Raw genomic sequence first — 14,409 nt, 5'->3', positions numbered from 1 at the left:
AGAGCTATCGAAGCAGCGTGTGTTGCGAGCATTTTGTTGCAGCGCCGAACGTGTCTGGTATTCCGGCAACCACAGGCGATCTGTGCATTTCGATGGATAGGCATAAACTCAAGCTGATGAAGCAACTTTAGCGTAAACGTAGGTGAGCGGACTGATCGGTCTGCACGGTCCAGCCACTTGTTGGCGCAGAGCTTAGCCAGCCAACAAAGAGGTAATATTGCTCTAACTAAGTGTAAAACATTTTAGACATATACAAAAACACCATGTTAACAATTGCGCTTCTGTGAAAAATTTACACCAGCACCAAAGAAGAATACACTTCATTACTGCTACTGTGTTTGATTGAGCTCTGTGCCACAGGTGGCTGCACCGTGCCGATCAGTCATTCACGTTAGTGTTTCTGCTCATCCCGTGAAATGGCACGGTCAAACGGCCAGGCACCGTCCCCTCGCTCCGGTGTAAAGTGGCGGCTGCAAACGCGCAAATCCTGGCACCGATCGGATACCAATAGTCCTATGTGTTGCAGCCACTCCAATCATCTGCTGCCTTGCAGAGGGACACATTTTCGCAGCTTGACATATTGCCAGTCACTACGTTTGCAGCCCACAATGCAACAAAGGTGATTCATGGTGCTCATGAAAAGACAGACTCACACTGAACACGGAGCTCTCGCCAAGATGGAGCACGTTGTAACACAAGCAGACAGTTGCTTTGTGCCAGAAGTGTTTTAGTGTAGTGGAGAAGTTGTCCTTGTGCATTCTCTTTCTGTTACTTTCTTTTTACAGAAACAAATGAACTAGCATTCCAAGTGTTACAAAGAACATTTGTTCACCATAAAGTTCAAAAAATTATCGATGACGTGCCCTGGGCTGCCAATCGGATAGCTCGCCTAACTGACATTATTAGGGCAACTTACGTCAAATGGATAGGGGCGGCTGAAAATTCAGCCAAGCCGTGTGCTGCAATCAGCAGGAATGTACATTGTTAAAAACCTTATAATAAATTACACGCTTTACGCGGAACACTTACATGCGTCAATGATCAGAAGGACCTACTCTTAACGACTCAGTGCGTTTGTACAATATTGCTACGGAACAATATGTGAGATCACGAAAAGGCGAGCAGTGTGAAGACGACGACGACGATTAGAAGCTAGCGCGGGCTGTTGCCTCTTGGCCAAGCGCAGCGTATTTTCTTGTAAATATACTTGTACATAGCTTTTCGTCTGCGTCTTCCTACGTAACATATCTGGTGGAGGTGGACGTTCCCTGTACCTCGTCCCGGAGCTTCGCAGTGGACGGCAGCGTTGCCATCTGGTGAAATTGGCCACCAGATTTCGGAAATCTGGTGAAAATGTAAAGCTCCTGGTGGCCAGGCCAACAGTCTACTACACCAGACAAAATCTGGGGATATCTGGGGAAAACCACTCTACCGAAATTACCGTCTACCCGCGCTGCTCATCCAAACATTTAACACTAGGTAGCGCCTGCAGCCGCCACAATTCTAAGTCCTATATTTGTATTTGTTTATTCCTCATGAAATCCCTGTGTTGTTGTGCTACTGCTAGGGTACAGTGAACTATATAAAGCTTACTGTAGCTAAAGTTTGTGCTAGCGTGTGATGCTAGCTCTAGGTTTCAACGCACGTATAGTTATAAGTCGTTTCAATAGACGGCACCGGCTGTTCTAGTGGAGGTACAAATTTACCGTGGGAAGCACGGGAAGAGCAACACCGGGCCACCGGCAATGCGTCAAGTGGCCAGCCAACACACGTGCTGATGCTCTGCTCGTTTCGCTGTCACAAAAACCTGTTGCGCAGGCCGTCTTCGACGGGAAACTTCCTGAGGATTCTGCAACATTCTGGGCTAGAATTTTCAAGTTTAAGAATGCCATGGGGGAAAAGCCCTACCAGGAACTTGCATTGTATGCACTGGCATGTCTTTCTTGCCCAGTGTCGAATGCAGTGGTGGAGCGTGTCTTCAGTCAGGTCACGTGTGTTAAGACGAAGTACAGGAACAAAATGTCGCTGAAAACTTTGGATTCCATTGTACGAATTCGCACAACGTTGACCTCCAGAGAGGGGTGTTGCGTGAAGTTCACTATCACAGACGATATGCCACGCAGGTTTCGTTCAGGCATCTACGATGCTCCAAGAGATGATTAAAGGCTTCTCATCAAGATTTTATATAAATAATAAGATGAGTGCTTGACGAATGTTAATTCTTGGTCATTTTTGTGCATTTTAAGGCAATTTTATTTTCTGGTGAAATCTGGGGAAATTTTAGCGAGTTTCTGGTGTCGTGCCGACTTTCCAATCTGGCAACGCTGGTGGACGGTACGTCGAGCCTTCCTTCATGGCTCCCGGCGACGACAACCCGACTCCGCCGGCTCCGACACCTGCTGTCACTTCGACGACCTACATCACTCTCCCCGCTCCCCGTGATCCTGGCGTATTCTCGGGCAAAGATGGGGGAGACGTCGATGACTGGATCAGCCTGTATGAACACGTCAGCCGCAATAACCGGTGGGACCCTACTATTATGCTCGCCAACGTAGTCTTTTACCTCGGTGGCACACCTCGAGTTTGGTATCGCACGCACGAAGATGAGCTCACCAGTTGGGATTCACTTAAGACACAGCTTCGAGACTTGTTCGGCAACCCCTACGGTCACCAACTTGCCGCGCAGAAGGCGCTTTCCGGCCGTGTGCAGACGTCAACAGAGCCCTATGTCACGTACATTCAGGACGTCTTGGCTCTGTGTCGCAAAGTTGACACCCACATGACTGAGTCAGACAAGGTTGCCCACATCCTCAAACGCATTGCCGATGACGCCTTCAACTTGCTCGGTTGCAACAACGTAGCGACGGTGGATGCTGTTATAAAAGAGTGCCGCCGCCTGGAACTCGCTAAAAGCCGACGTATTCACCAGCAGTTTGCCCGTCTGCCTAACACCCCAGCGACATCTTCCTGTGCCGACACTCCTCGTCCCAACAACACTGCCAATGTTACCAGGATCGTCCGGCGTGAGATCGAGGCCGCCTATCCGGCTGCCTTCGACTCCAGTCCCGCCAACACATCTGCAGTCACGGTCTCACTGATCCAGGCAGTTGTCCGCCAAGAGTTCGAAAACATGGGTTTTCACACCATCTGCTCGGCCCATCGTCCTGATACCCGCCCGGCTTCTTCGATTCCGCCCCGTCCCGCATCTTCTTACCCACCACTTTTCCGCAACCCATCTGAATGGCGCACTGCTGACGACAAGCCCATTTGTTTCCACTGCCATCGAATCGGGCACATTTCTCGGCACTGTCGCAGTCGCTGGAGTTCCCCGACCCGGTCTACTTATACTGCCTCCTCTCGCCCCCCAGGTGACCCTTCTCGTCCCTATGCCGCACGCTTTGATAACGCCGCCGCTGATTCTCCTGCACCGAACTGCTCCTATTCTCGATCGCCTTCGCCCCAACCACGACAATCTCGCTCTCCCCAGCCCCGTCGCTCCTATTCGCCGACTCCCTTCGGCCGCCGCTCCCAGCCGGAAAACTAGACGATGCAGCGCCTCGAGGTGACGCTGCACTGCTCCCTACGCCGCCAAATCCTCCACTGACGTTGCCCACTCATCTGAACCTTCTTGACGTGCAAGTCGGCGGTGTTTCTGTGTCTGCACTCATAGACACTGGGGCGCATTTGTCCGTAATGAGCGCTGACCTTCGTGACCGGCTCAAGAAAATTATCACGCCTGCCACGACACCTCTTGTCCGTGTCGCCGATGGCGGAACAGCCCGCATCTCCTTCGCCGATCGCTCAACAATCGTGCTATTCACAGTCATCGCCCACTGTCCCCACGACATCATCCTCGGCTTAGACTTCCTCTCCGCACATTCTGCTCTCATCGATTGTTCCGCCAGTACTCTCCGCCTTGACCTGCCTGTTCTGGATCCTGCTGAACCACACCCCAGTCGCCTCAGTTCCGTCGACTTCGTTCACTTGCCGCCTTCGGCACTGACCTACGTTGACCTAGTGTCATCCCCACCAGTCCCCGACGGTCACTACACCGCGGCTCCTATGCAAGACGTCCTCCTTACACACGGGATCACAGTACCTCATACAGTTTTATCTATTACGGCGAATTGCGTCTGCCTGCCAGTGGTCAACTTTGGCTTGACGACACAAGTGCTGCCACGCGGGATGTCTCTGGCCCAACTTTGCTCATTCGAAGATCACTCAGTAGCATCCATTGCAGTAGACGACACTTCATCCGATACTCCTCTACCATCGCAGTCGGCAAATTGTACCATCGCTGACTTACAGAAAATGATTGCGCCCGACTTGCCGTCCGAGCACGCTCGTGAACTCTACCGCGTTCTGTTTTCCTACCACGATATTTTTTACTTTAACGATCGTCCTTTGGCCCAAACTACAGCTGTCAAACATCGCATTAATACCGGCGATGCCCCTCCTATTCATCGCCGCCCGTATCGAGTGTCACCAGCTGAGCGTCAAGTTATTCACGCAGAAGTTCGCAAAATGCTTGCCAAGAACATTATTGAACCGTGATATAGTCCATGGGCGTCACCTGTTGTACTGGTCAAAAAGAAGGATGGCTCATGGCGCTTTTGCGTGGACTATCGGCACCTTAACAGGGTTACCAAAAAGGACGTGTATCCCCTACCTCGGATTGATGATGCCCTTGACTGCCTCCACGGTGCTCGCTATTTCTCCTCTATTGACCTTCGCTCTGGCTACTGACAGATTGCCGTGGACGATCTCGACCGCGAGAAGACTGCTTTTGTAACACCCGACGGTCTTTATCAATTCAAAGTGATGCCATTCGGTCTATGTAACGCCCCTGCCACTTCTGAATGCATGATGGACTCCCTCCTTCACGGTTTCAAATGGTCCACGTGCCTGTGCTACTTGGACGACATTATCGTATTCTCCCCAACGTTCGCTACGCACCTCGAGCGCCTCTCGGCAGTCCTGGACGTTTTTCGTCGAGCCGGTCTGCAACTCAACGCATCGAAGTGTCAATTCGGCCGTCGCCAGATTACCGTCCTTGGACATCTCGTTCACGCGAACGGAGTGCAACCGGACCCAGGCAAGATCCATGCTGTTGCGCACTTCCCTGTTCTGAAGTGTGTCAAGGATGTGCGCAGCTTCATCGGCCTTTGTTCGTACTTCCGCCGTTTCGCGAGAAATTTCGCCGCCATAGCACGACCACTAACCAAGCTTTTGAAAAAAGACGCCCCTTTCCAGTAGGGCGATAACGAGGCCCCTGCATTCTCATATGTAATCGACATTCTCACAACGCCTCCCGTTCTGGCCCATTTCGATCCTTCTGCACCTACCGAAGTCCGTACTGATGCCAGCGGTCACGGAATTGGCGCAGTACTGGCACAACGCCAGCGTGGCCACGACCGTGTTATCGCTAACGCCAACAGGCTCCTCTCACCCGCGGAGCGCAACTATTACATCGCTGAGCGTGAGTGTCTGGCCCTAGTTTGGGCAGTTGCGAAATTCCGCCCATACTTATATGGCCGACCCTTTTCCGTTGTCACAGACCATCACGCGCTTTGCTGGCTATGCTCACTGAAAGATCCTGCAGGAAGACTTGGTCGCTGGGCCTTACGCCTCCAAGAATATTCGTATACTGTCACCTATAAATCTGTCCGACTACACAAGGACGCTGCTGCTTACTGACCATGGTCGTTACTTCCTCTCCAATGTTGTCACCGACATTGTGCGTTCCTGCTATATTTAACACAAGCTGACTACCTCATACCATCCTCAAACCGATGGACTGACAGAGCGGTTAAACCGTACTCTTAGCGATATGCTGTCCAAGTAGGTTTGCAAAGACCACCACGACTGGGACATTGCCCTTCCTTACGTAACATTTGCGTACAATTCTTCCCGGCACGACACCGCCAGATTTTCTCCATTTTATCTACTGTACGGTCGCGAACCTACCTTGCCCCTAGACACGGCACTTCCTCCTGCTGCGATCTCAACAAGCGAGTATGCGCGCGACGCCATTGCCCTCGCCGACCATGCACGCCAGCTTGCCCGTGCTCGACTGACGGCCTCACAAACCACTCAGCAGCGTCAGTACAACGCCCGCCATTGTGACGTACAGTTTTCGCCTGGTGCGCTCGTGCTCCTGTGGTCGCCCTCTCGTCATGTCGGACTTTCAGAGAAGCTCCTTTCGCGATACACAGGGCCCTACTGCGTGCTGCGCCAGGTGACGCCTGTGACTTACGAAATTGCTCCTGTGTGTTCAACCTCGTCCTCTCCTCTGGCATCTAGTGATGTCGTGCATGTCAGTAGGCTCAAGCCCTACTACACTGCTTCCGAGTCCGATCTTTAGTCGCTCCGGGACGGCGCTCTTGCAGCCGGGGGTAGTGCTACGGAACAATATGTGAGATCACGAAAAGGCAAGCAGTGTGAAGACGACGACGACGATTAGAAGCTAGCGCGGGCTGTTGCCTCTTGGCCAAGCGCAGCGTATTTTCTTGTAAATATACTTGTACATAGCTTTTCGTCTGCGTCTTCCTACGTAACAATATCGTCAAAAACGTTTCAGGGTCCCTTGAAGCAGCAACGAACTGCCAAGTGTGAACCAGTGCCATTCTTTACATTGATTGCATGTTCCTGGATCCTGTTATTTGAACATAGATTTGTTTGCCCTTTCCACAAGAGCTCTGTATTTTATAAACAACTAGAATTTTGCAATCCACACACTTCTTATGATTAACAAAACTTCCTGCAGCTTTGTCACTTTCCACTCCATATTGTTGTGGACAGCTGGACGAACCTGACCAAGCTTGTGGCCTACACTAAAGACATCAGTCTTGTACCTGTTTGCCACATTTTTCATTTTTTTTAACCTGTGTGCTAGCTTATGCACATAAGGGAGTTAAACTGCATTCCTTCTACTCTTAGGGACATTGTCAACTGTTGCTCTTTTCGGAATGCCTTTTACTTGTTTTGCCACCTTTTCAGAAGCTCTTGTGATAACACCAGTAGAGTACCCTGCTTCTTTTAGTCTAGATACTTGCTTCTCAAAACGATGTTGCATGCTGTGGTGGCATGATTTAAACAAAGAAGAGTGTGCAAAGAACACAAATACCAATTTTTACTACTTTAGAGTGATCAGACAAAAATCTAGGTAAAAGCTTCTGTGCCCTAGGGGAATACTCGCAGAAAACATGATCTGCTCCAGAAAATACCATCCTTAAAGGGCCCCTGAAACGGTTCTGACATTTTGTAGACGCGTAGGGTACAGCTTAAGTAGAGCATTCGCACCACAATTTAGGTCAAGCGTTACGTATTAATGGAGTTACAAGCAATTAGAAGTTACCCTCCTCCCTAGCCATGCTTTTCCTCAACTCGTTCTTCGAGCAAGCGGGCAGCCAGCAGCCAGTTCGCTCGTATGCTGCCTTGCAGAGGGACACGATGTCGCAGCTTGACATATTGGCAGTCGCTACGTTTGCAATCCACAAGGCAACAAAGTCGAATCATAGTGCTCGCGAAAAGTCTGAGATCGAATCTGACTGCGGAGTTCTCATCAAAAACGTTGTAACACAAGCAGACGACACTTGCTGTGTGCCAGAAGTGCTTAAGTGTACTGAAAAATTGTTCTTGTGCATTCTCTTTATGTTACTTTCTTTTTATAAAAACAAATGAACTAACATTCCAAGTATTACGAAGATCATTTGTTTACCATAAAGTTGGAAAAATTATCAATCACGCGCCCTGGTCAGCCAATCTGATAGCTCGCCCCACTGACGTCATATGGGTGATTTCCGTAATATGGGTAGGGGCGGCTTAAAATTCCGCCGAGCAGTGTGCTGCGATAGGCAGCGATGTGCATTATTTCAAACCTTATAATAAATTACACGCTTTACGCGGAGCACTTAGATGTGTCCACTAATGATCAGAAGGACCTACTCTAACGACTCAGTACGTTTGTAGAAAATCGTCAAAATCGTTTCAGGGTCCCTTTAAGTCCAAAAACTAACTCTTTCAACAGGCAGTTCACAAGTGAAACTGAGGCCTACGCTACATTCCCTGAACACCTCTAACACATCAGCAACTCTTTTTTGTACATCAAAGGTTTTCACAATAACAAGAAAATCATCAACATTTCGCACAACCTTAACAGCCAAGTCACCGATATACTTTTGAATTCTTCTGTCCATATAAGCCATAAAAATGTTGCTGAGAACAGGCGCAATGCTCGAACCAATACAAACTCCTGATTTCTGTAAAAAAACTTCCTTCCCACCCTATCTATGTATAGTTTAAATAAAATGATAGAATTCCCATGAAACTTTCAACAGAACCAAGATAGTTTCTAATAAACAAAAGTTCATCATTATCTTCGGTTATACATGGCTTGACATACTGCATCAACTTGTTATGAGGTAGGGAGTAGTATAAGTCCTGTACATCAATGCTAAAACTTGTGGCATGCCCAGGATTATGCTCATTCAAAATCGAGAGACCAATGCACCAGAATTGGGAAGAAAAGAAAACATCTCATCGTTTTTTAGAGGCAACAAATGATGCTGAACCCACTTTGAAACTTCGTGCTGCCAAGTGTTTGTCTCGGAAACAATGGCTCTGAAAGGTATGTGATGAGGCTTATGGGTTTTAGCCGTGAAAAAAACCTCAAGAGTGTTGTTCTTGGTCTTCTTCACTTTTGCACATAATGACTCGAGATGAAAATCCAGCAAGAGGGCTTTAGTATGATTTTTCGCGTTGGCCTCGCGAAAGCAGGCTTGCTTAACGTTTCCTTCTAGGGCATTTCTTGCTTTTTCAGCAAACATTCCGAGCGGCAGAATTACAAAGAAGCCCTCCTTGTCTGCTACCACAGCATTTAAGCCTCTGGAAATGAGACACCATGCGACCGAAGCAATAGGGCTCTTACAAGCTAATGCTTGTCCGATTTTTGCACACACATCTATGCACTCAGACACACATGAACTTTTTCATCGTTCGCTGCTTTACTTGCAACATTCCTTGCCAACACTACTTTTTCAGCCGGTTCAAGCAAGGCCGCGGATCCATGTTTAGGGCCAAGGTGCAGTACCTTTTTTGCTGAGTCAGGCAGGTCAGAGTGTCCAAGCAACAGCAATAGCTTTCCTTCACGTACACGTGGCAACAGCAAAGCTGGCTAATGAAGAACTGATTTGCACGAACTCCCGAAAGTAAGACACTTCTGCCTGTGACAAAGCTATCGGAGGGTTGACTGATGCATCTGTCACCCTCCAAAAAACATGTAAAAAGCATCCATTATTTCCCTTGTTTATTACGCTCTATACCTGTACAAAATCAGTTGATTTTGTAAGGGCACAGGAAAGTGTCAGGAAAGCTTTATTTCCCTGTGGATTCTATCACGGGGGACACCAGCGATGCAATTGCAACCAAGATGAACGGTTCGGGCACGCTGCTTCTTGGAATTTGAGAGCTTCCGTTTGCTCCGCAGTAAACAGCTGGGACACTCGGCACTTCTTTGGTACCTGTGACTAGGTCGTCGGCCGTGCGTTTGGTATTTTTGTGGCTTGTTCTGTGCCTGCATGAGACTAATTCGTTGGCGGTATTAATTTGACACTGCGTGCACAAAAGGGACACCACCGCTCGGCAGCGACGATGCCTCCGCTCGCCACTTCGCTCTAAGTGGGTCAAGCTCTCCGTGTGCTTCGAGTAATGCGGCTTAAAATGCAGGAAGAAATTTTGAACAAAGTGATATATCGAATAAAGCGATTTCATTATAACGAAGGATTACTGTAATTACTCCGGGCATGGAGCATTTTCTGCTAGTTGTCCCCAAGAGTCTCCACTCCGACGTTGTATGTGCCATGCATGACAGTACGACATCCGGCCACTTTGGCTTCGTATGAATGCTACATCGCACACAGGAGCGCTTTTACTGGCCCAAGATATACGAAGCAACTAAGTGCTATGCCGCTAGTTGTGAAATGTGCCGACGTCACAAGTGACCAACCACTGCCGTCGCCAGTCCCCTTTGGACATTGACATTGACTCTGCCCAGTATGCCATTTGAGCAAGTAGGCATTGACCTTTTGGTTCCGTTCCTGTTATCTAACAATAGGAACCATTGGATGATTGTCTGCAGGGACCATCTTGCACAGTATGCAGAAACTGCAGCCATACCCTCTTCTATCGCTGCTTGCATGGCAGTCTTCCTGTTGCATTCCATGGTCCTTTGTCATGGCCCACCACGTCTTACCAGCTATCGTGGTCGCCAGTTGACTGCTGATGCCGTTGAAGAGTTACTTCATTTGTGCATTTCACAGTTTCATCATTCCATGCCGCATCATCCACAAACCAATGGTCTCATTGAAAGGACAAGCAGGATGCGACCAACATGTTTGCCATGTACTTCTCCTCCAATCACAAGAACTGGGACGACTTGCTCCCATTCATCACTTATGCATACAACACGGCAAAACACGAAACCACAAACTATAGCCCATTTAATCTGCTGTATTTAAAGTTACCGTGAAGCCCTCTGGACAATTTCTTACCTTTTATTCTGCACAACAACAATTCTATATCAAAGGCCTTGTGTCTCACTGAAGAAGCCCGTCGAATAGCTTGTCTTCGTACTCTGGCCTTGCAAAGTCGTTCGAAAGAGCAATACGACGACTGGTGATGAACAATATAGTTCGAAAAAGGTGACTTGGTTCTTCTTTGGACACTGCAAAGCAAGCGTGGAGTGTGTCAAAAGCTCTTGTCACAATATTCAGGCCCATTTATATTATTGGACCACGTGAGCAAATTCACTCACTTAATAGCTCGCCTCCTGTACAATGGTCGGTGATCAAGCAGAACGCAACTTACCAGCTTTGTGTAGATGTCCCATTTTCCTTTAATTTACTCCTCTCCACCTTGCAGGTTTCCCTAGAACTATTATGTCAAACGTTTTTGCTTCGAGTTGTTGACAAATTCGACTTCGCCCTGCCATCTGCTAGCCGCCGGGTTAGCTCAAATGGCAGAGCGGCTGCCCCGGAAAGGCGGTAGTCCCGGGTTCAAGCACTGGACCAGGACGAATTTTTTTTCAACTGTAAGGCTTTTCTTTCGAGGAACCCATATGGGTTTCCTTTGTAGCCATTGCTGTGATTGGGTAGATGACCCATTTTCCTTTAATTAATTACTCCTCTCCACCTTGAGGGTTTCCGCAGAACTATTATGTCAAAACAGAGCTGATTCGTATTGCTCACCTGAAACCTTCCTACCTTGCTTGTCCATCTTGACTCACCCTACGGCCTTAACCTGCTTGCGTGGAAATGTAACGGAGATATGAAAGGCAGGGAGGAAGAAGAGAGAACGAAGAGCTTCGGAGGCCAGGCTGCGCTACTACCATTGTCCATCTCCCATGAATGAAGCCATTTTGTCACAACTCTTCGTAACAATATATTGATATATTGTGGTTGATATATTTTTGTGTGGGTCAACTGCTCCCAAAACTTTGTAGCCCATTTTCTCAAAAGTGTTGCTTTTCTTTTTCTTTTGTGTGTCTGACACCTTGCTGGCAGAAGCCTAGCATGATAACGGCTGGATGGATTTTCATGCCGTTTGTTTTATTATGACTCGCTGCAGTGGCGAGTGGCTTTGGCATTGCACTGCTGTGCCCAAGGGCGAGATGAAATCCCAGCTGCGGCAGCCACTTTTCTGTAGCTTGCTGTAGCAAAAATGCCTGTTTGCTGTGCGTCGGTGCACGTTAAAGAACCCCAGGGGGTCAAAATTAATCCGAAGCCCCCCACTGTGGTGGGCCTCATTATCGTATTGTGGTTTTGGCATGTAAAACCACAGAATTTAATTTTGGTTTTGTTGTAATCACCAAGATATTCTTGAGGGTGAGATAGTCTCAGCTTGTTCATTTAGGCTTCCTCTTTTTCATCATCATCAGCCTGTTTTATGTCCACTGCTGGACGAAGGCCTCTCTCTGCGATCTCCAATTACCCTTGTCCTGCACCAACCGATTCCAACTAGCGCCCGCGAATTTCCTAATTCCATCACTACACCTTGAGTTCTGCCGTCCTCGACTGCGTTTCCTTTCTCTTGATACCCATTCTATAACCCTAATAGTACAACGGTTATCCAACCGCCGCATTATATGACCTGCCCAGCTCCATTTTTTTCTCTTAATGTCGATTAGAATATCGGCTATATCGGATATTAGAATATCTCAGCAACCTTCGGTTGCTGAGGTATTCACTGTGGATCGTTACTACTAAACCTTCCCAGCTTAATAGCTTGAATACTTCTTCCGAGCATGCAGTGAGTAGCATTGGAGATATTCTGTCTCCCTGTGCAACCCCTTTCTTTATAGGTATCTCCCTGCTTTTCTTATGTAGAATTAAGGTAGCTGTGGAACCTCTGTAGATATTTTCCAAGCTCTTTACATAAGCAGTCTGTACTCCTTGATTACGTAATGCCTCTATGGCTGCTGGTATCTCCACTGAATCAAATGCCTTTTCATAATCTATGAAAGCCATATAGAGAGGCTTATTGTACTCTGCGGATTTCTCGATAACCTGATTAATGACATGGATGTGATCCATTGTAGAGTATCCCTTCCTGAAGCCAGCCTGTTCCCTTGCTTGACTAAAGTCCAGTGTAGCCCTTATTCTATTGGAGATTATTTTGGTAAATATTTTATATAATGCTGGGAGTAAGCTAATGGGCCTATAATTTTTCAATTCTTTAACGTCTCCATTTTTGTGGATTAGTATAATGTTTGCATTCTTCCAGTTTTCTGGGACCCTTGCAGTCTATAGACACTTCGTATAAAGAGCCGCCAGTTTTCCAAGCATTATGTCCCCTGCATCTTTGATTAAATTGACTGTTATTCCATCTTCTCCTGCCGCTCTTCCCGTTTTCATGTCTTGCAAGACCCTTCTGACCTCGTCACTAGCTACAGGAGGAGTCTTTGCATCCTGTTCATTACTGCTTCGAATGGCGGTATCCTGACTCCTCTGGGCACTGTACAAGTCAGTATAGAATTCTTCCATTGCTGGTACTATACTTTCGAGGTTGCTGATGATATTACCCTGCTTATCTTTCAGTGCATGCATCTTGGTTTGTCGTATGCCAAGTTTCCTTCTCACTTATTTCAGGCTGCGTCCATTTTTTATGGCTTCTTCAGTTTTTCTCACATTATAATTTCGAATATCCCTTGTTTTCGCCTTGTTGATCAGTTTTTACAGTTCTGCGAATTCTATCTTATCTCTTGAGTTAGACATTTTCATTCTTCATCATTTTTTTTTGTAGGTCCTTTGTTACTTGTTAGAGCTTGCCTACTGGTTGCCTTCGTGCCTTGTCTCCCACTTCAGTTGCTGCTTCTGAAGCCAGCCTAGTTACGGTTTCATTCATTGCCTCTATGTCATCTTCATCTCTAAGTCCTGAGGCTGCATAATTGTTTGGAAGCACCAGCCTGAATTTCTCTGCTTTTACTGTTTGCTGTTACTGAATAGGTTACTGTGTTACTCTTACTGAGTAAGTTGACCTGTTCTTGACCAATTTTACTCTTTCTCTCTTCAAATTGAGGTGAAGCCTCATTTTATTATTCTATTATTTTCACACAACACTGTTTGGTCATATATAGCAGTGTGCATGTAATTTTGAATATAAGAATTGTAAACTACTTAAAAAAGTTATTGCTCTGTCTTGACCTGAACTGCACATCTAAGCAAGTATTACAAGTGATTCCACCCCTATGGCATCTTTCGTTGCGTGTTAGACTTTTCACAAGCAATCAGTATGTAATTTCTTATAAAACAAAATTTGTTAAAGATATTCATTTAAAAATTTATGTTTCGGCTCCCAATGTTACCTTAATGTATATACCAAATTTCAGCATTCAGCACCAAAAAAAAAAAGAAAAAAAAAAAAGAAAATGAAGGCTAGTCTTAACCCACTCTTGGTGCAGCCAGACAGAGTGACATAGTGCCCAGCACACCTGGCTGTGGTTGCACAAAAGTGTTGAGCTATGTTGTTTCCTTGAGGCCGCACAGCATGCATTTGCATAATCAGTCTGCATTGAGGTGCCACACTGTTGTCACCAGTAGTCTTAGGCCACCAGGAATGGTCTTTCAGCACCGTGTGCTCATTAATCTGAGGCTGATGGCAACACCCCAGCAGCACTGTTTGTGTTAGGCTAAGAAATAGATTGCTACTTGGTTGGTTCTGTAGTCAGGTTTGTAAACACAGGTCACAAAGTGTATTTTAAATAAAGGCAATGGAAACCATCTCACGATGTCTGGGGATGTTAATGTGTTAGCATTTAATCAATATAGTGACACAATGTACTGCCACTGTCGAAATGCGTTATATATCAGGTGTGTACTGCAGTGAGACTCCTCTTTTGTGCTTCTTTGCTGA

At 47.0% G+C, this 14,409-nt stretch overlaps 1 protein-coding gene across 2 annotated transcripts in view; it reads left to right on the top strand.

Annotated features, from left to right (window-relative positions):
• The window catches only part of Hip14 (palmitoyltransferase Hip14), a 139,729-nt gene that overhangs the window by 81,469 nt on the left and 43,851 nt on the right, over positions 1-14,409 (top strand). The window lies entirely within an intron of this gene.

Source organism: Dermacentor andersoni, chromosome 4 (assembly GCF_023375885.2).
Source record: "Dermacentor andersoni chromosome 4, qqDerAnde1_hic_scaffold, whole genome shotgun sequence".
In the NCBI taxonomy this organism is placed as follows: domain Eukaryota; kingdom Metazoa; phylum Arthropoda; class Arachnida; order Ixodida; family Ixodidae; genus Dermacentor; species Dermacentor andersoni.
Note: the sequence above shows the minus strand (reverse complement) of the source record. Positions and strands in the feature narration are given on the sequence as shown.